The 7,739-nt window shown below is 44.8% G+C and overlaps 1 pseudogene; it reads right to left on the bottom strand.

Annotated features, from left to right (window-relative positions):
• Positions 1-4,314: 4,314 nt before the first annotated feature.
• LOC138847531 (large ribosomal subunit protein uL23 pseudogene) lies at positions 4,315-4,791 on the bottom strand (annotated as a pseudogene).
• Positions 4,792-7,739: the final 2,948 nt, after the last annotated feature.

Raw genomic sequence — 7,739 nt, 5'->3', positions numbered from 1 at the left:
CTCCAGCAAAGGTTTCTGGGTAGAGAGAAAATTGTGCCCCAGGCAGAATTCATAGAGTACAGGCTTTGCAAGCCCTGATTTTCCTTCTCTATCCTTTCCTCCATGCAGGCTTGTCCCAACACTGTAGGACCGGAGGTCAAGCAGTTGCCAAGTCCAGGAAAGTTTCTAATTCAGGGGCAGGCCTGGACCCAGATCCGGAGGGGCAGTGCCCCCAAGGCCACTGGGCCTGGAGAGGCACATCCCCTGCCCATCTTATCAGCTCTCTGCTGAGTCTGGCTCTGCCCCTCACCTCCTCCCTGGGCTCCCAAGGCCAGGAGTGGGATGCCAGCTAGCCTCCTGACCCGGCAGACGCTGAGCAGCCCGGAGACAAAATTCAAGGCCAGCGAGCGAGACCAGGCCAGCTCCACAGCCAGCACCTCCCCTACAGCTGGGAGAGGGGTGCAAGCTACAAGACACAGTCCCAAGACCCTTGCAACCTGCAGGGTCCCAGGCCGGGCAGCAGGTAGAAATGTGTGGAGCGGCCAGCGGGGAGAGGGGGCGGGCCTGAGTGTCAGGGGCCTCTGGGAACCCGTGTGTGGAGGGGCCTGCTGTAGCTACTGGTTCTGGGGAGTGCAGCCCAGGGCAGCGGGCGAGCCTGCTGCTCTCCGAGTCCTGATAGCTGCTGGCCATGGCCTAGTGCACACTGCCGGGCTCGGGCTTGGGCTCAGGCTCGGGCTCGGGCTCGGGGGCTGTGCTGCCTGATGATACCCAGCCAAGCTCTCCTTGGCCTGCACAGGCGGCCCGCACCCCACCCCACCTGTCCCCTTCCTCCAGGGAGGGGGCGGGGTGGGGCAGGCCTCCTGGGTTAGCAGCAGGTGTTGGTCTTGAGGACTCGGGAGCCCTAGACTGCCTGGCTCCCACACAGCGGAGGGTGGCCTGCTGCCTGCCCTTAAGTCACCTGCTTAAGTCAGCTCTTCAGTTCCTTGAAGCACCCAGCATCTTCCAATGGATGCCTGCCCTGTGTGGTCTGTCATGAAGCCCTCAACCCCTGCTGTTAAGAGGCCTTTCCCCTCCACCTGGCACCTCTCTTTCCTACCCCAGATGACACACATGCGAACTGACCGTGGTGTCCTGATTGTACTAGATTTCTCTGCAGACCTATAGCAGCTCCAGGAATGGTTATGGGCTGGGAGCCTGAAGGAAGGGCCAGGAACTTCTCTTCCCCTGGTTTGGAATCAGTACTAGGATACCCCAAGAGCAAACTGAGCAATTGCATAGTTGCTTAGCAAGGAAGAGCTGCCCCCTATCGCCACCCCACTCCCAGCAGTGAGAAATAGATCACTGCAAACATTTGATACTTGAATTTGATATTCAAAGTAATGGTAAAATAATCATCTTCGGAAAAATACTTTACCACTGATTTTTATCATTGAATACACATGGCAAGTGGGAAGAAGGGCATTCTACAGTCTTTTCAAGGTTCACAGCCCCAAGGATGTTAATGTGACCTAGGCAGAATGTCTCTATCTCTATTCCGCTGCGGCCTGGCTGTGCCTTGGCTATGAAGGTGAACAAAATGGACCTTGTCCCTTCTCCTTGATACAGGCTCAGGTATACCTCTCAACACCAGATAGCTACAAAACAAGTGCCCACGAGTTTCTCTTTAATTTTTTAAATTAATTTTTAGATTTAAAAACCAGTTTTTATTATGAAAACATATAGTCATGGTCAAAATTCAAAAATCACAAAAAGGCATAAAGAGAAAAGTAGAAATCCTCCTTTCTGCTCCTTGGTCTCAGGCATTCCTCAACTTAAGACACGGAGCTTCTCTTTGAGCCTTCCAGCGTTAGCCTTCCCACATGTTACTATGGCCTGTTCCTAAGGCCAACTGCCCATTCGTGTTTGAGATTCCACTCTATGGCCTAGCTGTCTTCCATCTTCTAGCGGATCCTTCTCCCCTGCACACAAAGACAGCATGATATCACTCACTCAGAAAACAATCTCCCCGTTGACCTCATACCTACCTTCTCATTAAATTTCTGTTTCTTCTTGGCCTTCACATCAAAACTCCCCAAAATATATCTCTTTAATCACCATCTACTCTATTTTTTCCTTCTGTTTTTACCGTAATCTTCTTTAATCAGGTTTCCTCTCCAGAACTCTCATTAAAATGGCTCTTAATCTGGAATGGCATTGTGGCACAGTGGGTCAAGCCACCACCTGTGACACCGGCATCCCATATTGGAGCACTTGTTGAAATCCCTGTTGTTCTGCTTCCCATCTAGGTCCCTGCTAAGTTTCATTGGAAGGCAGAAGAACATGGCCCAAGTCCTCGGGCCCCTGCCGCTCATGTGGAACACCCACATGAAGTTCCAGGCTCCTGGCTTCAGCCTGGCCTAGCCCCAGGTATTGTGGCCATATGGGGGAATAAACCAGTGAATGGAAATCTCTCTCTCTTTTTGTCTCTCCCCCTGCCTCTGTCACTCTGCCTTTTAAATAAATAAATACTTAAAAAGTAGCTCTAATCAAGGACTCTTGTGACATATATCTTGCTAAATTAATAGCTAATTAACTACACTCTCCTTGAAAGGGCCCTCACTGGCATTTTTTTGTTGACTACTTTTTTTTTAACACTGTCTCCTGGAAAATTTCTTCCCCACCTTTTTTCTTAATCTTTTATGGGTTATTCGTTTTGAAGAGTGCTCTAGGGACTCTACCTGCAGCTCTGTTTTTCTACATATAATCTCACCTTAATTAAGTCCCTATAGGCCCAGTATCAAATGCTACTTAGATTCTGAATGATTTTCAAATCTGCACCTTACTCCCATATTCATTATCCCCAAATGCCTACCAATCTCAGGACAACAGGCAATAAGTCACTCCACATTCTGAAAGGGATGCTAGGTCCTCTCAATCTGCTAGCCTAATCAGTCTAAATAAAGACTAGAAGTTTGAAAACTGCCTAATGAGTGTTTTGGAAAATAAAATAGAATTTTGAGTTGTCAACATAATAGGGAATGATATGAAGTAAATCCTCCCTACTCTGAGCTGGAAGGTAGACTATATTACCCTTTTCCTTACAAACCAGTTGAAAGCGGATCTAAGAAATCTACTGAGATTTGAAATCTGTTTTAAGAAAATGGGCATGTTGCCAGCTGAGTGCTCTCAGAACTGCAGAAAATCATAGATCCATCCAGGTGCTGCAATCAGAACGGAGTGTGATGGCCAAGATTCATAGAGCTTTGAAGTATGTCCCCTGGAGACCAGTGCCTGGTTTCTGCCTATCAAAGCTTCAAAGAGGAATGGCTTGCAGAGTCTGGCAGCTGAGAGAACAGAAACCACAACACAGAGACGTGTTCTGCTATCTCTATGGGTCAAAGCAAGAATGATCCACAGGCTTGTTTCCTACAGGGCAAGCAGATGCTGAAGAAAACACCAGGACTTGAGCCATTGCTCAATGATCCTTGTCTCATCAAGGCAAGGCAACCTTAGCATTAAGGTCTTGTGATGTACAAGACAGGATGAAGAAGTTAGGTCTGGTGGTATCACTCACATTCAACATTCAGCGTGCATTCTTTTCAAGCACACATAGAACTTTTACAAAAATTGACCATATGCTGGGCCATAAAACATATCTAAACAAATTGCTTTAAAATCCTCTGGTTATATAATTGCACTGAAAAATATGTTTTCAGTTGAATGTAACAATCTATACAGGAGGGCACTCCAAATATTTCTTGGAAAACAACAAATTTTTTAAAGATTTATTTTATTTATTTGAAAGACAAAGTTACAGAGAGAGGTAGACAGAGAGAGAGGTCTTCCATCCACTGGTTCACTCCCCAGATGGCCGCAACGGCCAGAGCTGCACTGATCTGAAGCCAGGAACCAGGAGCCTCTTCCAGATCTCCCACGTGGGTGCAGAGACACAAGGACTTGGGCCATTGTCTACTGTTTTCCCAGGCCATAGCAGAGAGCTGGATTGGAAGAGGAGCAGCCGGGACTAGAACCGGCACCCATAAGGGATGCCAGTGCTTCAGGCCAGGGCGTTAACTCCCTGTGCTACAGCGCCAGCCCCATGGAAAGAGAATTAAAATTTATTTTTCTGCAAGAAATTTTGAAATCCATACGTAGTTTATTCATAATATGTATTTTCCATGAACTTTTCCAAAGTTCTTTTGTATTTCTGTTAGGTAAAATTAGTTAATCGTGATGCACAAATCTTACAAATGCTTAGTGGTTTTTTTTCTTTTTGCCTTTGTTCTGTTACTGACTTCTTCTTTTTTTTTTTATGGTGAAAAAACATATATTTAGAATTAGCCAGCTGGACCCCGTTCAGATGATCCCAATTTTGTTGGCAACGTCCAGAGCATCATAGTCCGGAGCCGCCGCACACACGCCTTCTTCTCTCCGTCAGGGCTGATCAGGGTGTCGACTTTGGCCACATCAATGTCATAGAGTTTCTTCACAGCTTGTTTGATCTGGTGCTTGTTGGCCTTGACATCCACAATGAACACCAGTGTGTTGTTGTCTTCTATCTTCTTCACGGCCGACTCCGTGGTCAGGGGGAACTTGATGATGGCATAGTGGTCAAGCTTGTTTCTCCTGGGGGCGCTCTTCCGAGGGTATTTGGGCTGCCGTCGGAGGCGTAGCGTCTTGGGCCGCCGGAAGGTGGGGGACGTGCGGATCTTCTTCTTCTTGTGGCTGTGGACACCTTTCAGCACTGCCTTCTTGGCCTTCAAGGCCTTCGCTTTGGCTTCGACTTTAGGAGGGGCAGTAGCTTCCTTCTTCGCCTTCGGCGCCATCTTGGTGAAATGTTACTGACTTCTTGTAGTCTAATTTTTCCATTACATTTTTAAGCTTAATAAGGCTTATATTTAAAATTTTAAATCTTTCTGATGAATTGAATCTTTCTACGTGAAGTACTCTTTTTTATTCTTAGTAAGGTTTGTCCTAAAACCTATCTTTATCTATTTTGTGCAGAAATATCTTTTGTCCATTATTTACTCTCCACTTTTATGAATTCTTATGTTTCAGGTGCCTCTCTTGACAAATAGCTGTGTTCAGATATCTATACTGTGTAACAAAATGACACCTAGTGGGGGCTGGTGTTGTGACACAGCAGGTTAAGCTGCTTCCTGTCGTGTCAGCATCACGTAGGAGCAGCAGTGCCAGTACCAGTTGCTCTGCTTCCAATCCAGCTCCCTGCTAATGTGCATGGGAAATTAGAGGAAGATGAATCAAGTGGTTTGACCCCTACCACCCATGTAGGAGACTTGAATAGAGTTTCAGGCTCCTGGCTTCGGCCTGGCCCAGCACTGGCCATGGTAGACATTTGGGGAGTGAGCCAGTGGATAGAAGATCTCTCTCTCTCTCTCTCTCACTCTCGCTCTCCCTCTCGCTCTCGCTCTCTTTCTCTCTCTGTAACTCTGCCTTTCAAATAAATAAATATTTTTCAAAAATGACAGCTAGAAAGCATTCAAACTTTTGGGAAGTTAAGAAATACACTAGTAAGTTCAAATAAAGTTATGAGGTATATATTTAAAAGAAGGCTAAAAATGAATGAGCTAAACATGTAACCCATTCTATCTTATTCTAGCAGTTGTGTTAATTGACTAATGGAGAAATATCATTCACCTAAATTGATGCAAACCAAGTGTTTGATATAAAATTCAAGATATTTTCATGGTAAGTACTTCTGGCAAACTAGCAATACAAAAGAACTTTATTAATCTATTATAAAATGTTCATAAAAAATTTCCCATAAGGGCAGGCATAGTGGCACAGCAGGTTAAGCACAGCTTGGGATGCCCACATCCCATATTGGAGTGCTGGTTCAAGTCCTGGATCCTCCACTTTCAATTCAGCTTCTTGTTAATAAATCCTGGGAGGCAGAAGATTGTGGCTCAAGTGTTTGGGCCTCTGCCACCCACATGTAAAACCCAGATGGAGTTCTTGACACCTAAATTCAGCCTGACCCAGCCTTGGCTGTTCCAGGCATTTAGGGAGTGAATCAGTTGATGTAAGGTCTGTCTGTCTATCTATATATCTATCTATCTACCTATCTGTCTCTGCTTCCATTTCTTTCAAGTAGATGAAAATAAATTAAAAATAAACATTAAAAAATACCCCATAGTATACATCATAGCAAAATGCTGAAAGCTTTTCCTTTGAGATCAGGAATGTGACAAGGATGGTCTCTGTCATCATGTCTAGTGAATACTGCAATGAAGGAGTCTGGCCAGTGCTGCAAGGGAAGGCTAAGGAACAAAAGTATAACATTTCCGGGCTGGAATTGTGGCGCAGTGGGTTAGGCCACTGCCTGCAATGCCAGCATCCCAAATGAGCACCAGTTAGAGCCAAGGCAGCTCCACTTCCAATCCAGCTCCCTGCTAATGTGCCTGGGAGAGCAGCAGAAGATGGCCCAAGTGCTTGCACCCCTGCCAACCATGTGGGAGACCAGGATGAAGTTATGGGCTCCTTGCTTTGGTCTGGCCCAGTGCTGGCCATTGTGGCCATCTTGGGAGTAATTCCTCAGATAAAAGATATCGCACTCTCTCGCTCTCTCTCTCTCTCTCTCTCTCTTTCTCTGTGTAATTCTAACTTTCAAAATAAATAAATATCACTCAAACAAAATGCATCACTCTTTCTCATGGCATGAAGAAACAAACAGAATTCTCAAGCCCAAAACATATTAAACTCTACGAGCCCATTTACAGCTAAGTTTAAGTAGAGGAGAAAAGAAAACAGCCAATTTATTTTAGTTTTTAAAAAAATCAACCAAATGGAAACTCCAAGAAGCACATCCAGTAAGTATCATTCAAATGTATTTACTTGAAACATTCTACTAATTACATATTAGCCAAGAGCCAGAAACTCCATCCAGGTGTCTCAGTAGATAGAAGGGATCCAAGCATTTGAGTCATCATCTGCCACTTCCCAGGATACATTAGCAGCAAGCTGGATTGAAAGCAGGGGAGCCGAGACTCAAACCAGCACTCAATATGGGATGAGGGCATTGCAAGCAGTGGCTTAACCTGCTGACCACAATCCCTGCCCCTCCATGAACTTTTTAAAATTTATTAATTATTATATAATAATATATAATTTATTGTATAATAAAATTATTGTTTATTTATTATTTTTAATTATTTATTTTTAATATTTTTATCTATTTATTTGCGAGGTAAAGTACAGAGAGTGAGAGGGAGAGACAGAGAGAAAGGTCTTTCATCTTCTGGTTCACTCCCCAGATGTCCACAACAGCCGGAGCTGCACGCATCTGAAGCCAGAAGCCAGGAGCCAGGAGCTTCTTCTGGGTCTCCTACGCGGCTGCAGGGGTCCAAGTACTTGGGCCATCTTCTACTGCTTTCCCAGGCCATACCAGAGAACTGGATCAGAAGAGGAGCAGCCGGGACTAGAACTGGCATCCATATGGAATGCCGGCACTGTAGGTGGAGGATTAACCTACTGGCCAAGGCACCAGCCCCCCTCCATGAACGTTTAAAAGTTGCTTTGTATCTTAAATCACGTTTTTTCTTACTGTTAAATTTCATGAATTTGGTTATTGTACTGGGAGTTATATAAGGGAATATTCCTATTTTTAGGGGATATATACTTAATTGTTTAGGGAATAGAGGTTTGTATCAACCAGTTGATACTCTCAACTGGTTCAGCAATGATAACATTGTATATGTACATTAAAATAAGACAATATAGTCAAAACATTAGCAGTTAATCAAGGTGAAAATTATACAAGT

Source organism: Oryctolagus cuniculus, chromosome X (genome assembly GCF_051225735.1).
Source record: "Oryctolagus cuniculus isolate XC-2025 breed Fujian yellow rabbit chromosome X, ASM5122573v1, whole genome shotgun sequence".
NCBI classification, from domain to species: Eukaryota; Metazoa; Chordata; class Mammalia; order Lagomorpha; family Leporidae; genus Oryctolagus; species Oryctolagus cuniculus.
The sequence above is the reverse complement of the archived record's forward strand: the minus strand, read 5'-3'. Positions and strand labels throughout refer to the sequence as shown.